This window comes from Salvelinus alpinus, chromosome 11 (assembly GCF_045679555.1).
Source record: "Salvelinus alpinus chromosome 11, SLU_Salpinus.1, whole genome shotgun sequence".
In the NCBI taxonomy this organism is placed as follows: Eukaryota; Metazoa; Chordata; class Actinopteri; order Salmoniformes; family Salmonidae; genus Salvelinus; species Salvelinus alpinus.
In genome coordinates this window covers 7,555,324-7,556,395 of record NC_092096.1, presented here as the reverse complement: position 1 = coordinate 7,556,395, position 1,072 = coordinate 7,555,324, and the positions used below count along the sequence as shown (strand labels likewise).

At 51.6% G+C, this 1,072-nt stretch overlaps 1 protein-coding gene across 1 annotated transcript in view; it reads right to left on the bottom strand.

The window, feature by feature from the left end:
• Nucleotides 1-19, bottom strand: part of lmo3 (LIM domain only 3) — a 170,599-nt gene extending 170,580 nt beyond the window's left edge. Inside the window, exon 1 of the mRNA XM_071331633.1 lies at nucleotides 1-19. This exon is cut by the window's left edge and continues 1,160 nt beyond it. The gene's annotated coding sequence lies outside the window, so the exon portion shown is untranslated.
• Between the last annotated feature and the right edge of the window lie 1,053 nt (nucleotides 20-1,072).

Genomic DNA, 1,072 nt, shown 5'->3' with positions numbered 1-1,072 from the left:
TAAGCAGCTCGTGCCTCCTCTCTTCCCGCCTCTCGCTGGTCCCTAGTTAGCAACGCGGTCCTCACAGCACTGCCTCCTCCTCTCCTCATCCAAGAAGCTGACAGGCAGCACCGTCAGGGAAGGCTGCAGCCAGGCATCACATGTTGCTGTAATAGACCTCATTAAGCTCTACTTACAGATGTTCTCTTAACATAATTGATCTGCAGAGCGGGTTGAGAGGATGGTAACCTATTCCCCAGCCCCCAATTATGGCGCCGGTAATTAGATCCCCAATCTCCCTGTTTCGTTTCTCCACATTCACCCTTCTAACATTCTCCCAAATATCAAAGTATCTCTTTCTCTCAAAGCGAACCCCTCCCACCTCCTCCCTCCTCTCCTCCCCCCTCCTCCTTCCCTCCACACCCCTGACTCCACCACCACCTAACCTCCACCTCCCTCTTCTCCTCCCTCCTCTCCTCCCTCCTCTCCTCATCCTCCCATCCACTCACTAGACTCAGAGTCCTCTGACAGTATTGACAGTTAGATGTACTAACCTTTGTAGTGAAGCCAGGCTTAGTAGTTCACTCACTCCCATTGACAGAGCTCTCTCTTATTTTTCCCTCTCCCTCTCTCTCCCTGTGCTGAAATATCCTGGGAAAGAACGAGGGATAGAGAGAGAGAGAGAGAGAGAGAGAGAGGCACAGATGGAGAGAGGGATGAAAAAAAACCTCTAAGTTTGTAATTTTGATAAAAGGTTGATAATGTCTGTCAGGGGAGGATCTTTTTTAAAAATCTTGAATTATTCCTCTGATGCCAACTTTTAGGAACTGGAAAAGGAAATGAGGACAGAGAGAAGAGGGAAGGGGTGGAGCTTGGAGTCCAGAGAGGAGGACAGAGAGGAGGACAGAGAGGAGAGGGAAGGGGTGGAGCTAGGAGTCCAGAGAGGAGGACAGAGAGGAGAGGGAAGGGGTGGAGCTTGGAGTCCAGAGAGGAGGACAGAGAGGAGAGGGAAGGGGTGGAGCTTGGAGTCCAGAGAGGAGGACAGAGAGGAGAGGGAAGGGGTGGAGCTAGGAGTCCAGAGAGGAGGACAGAG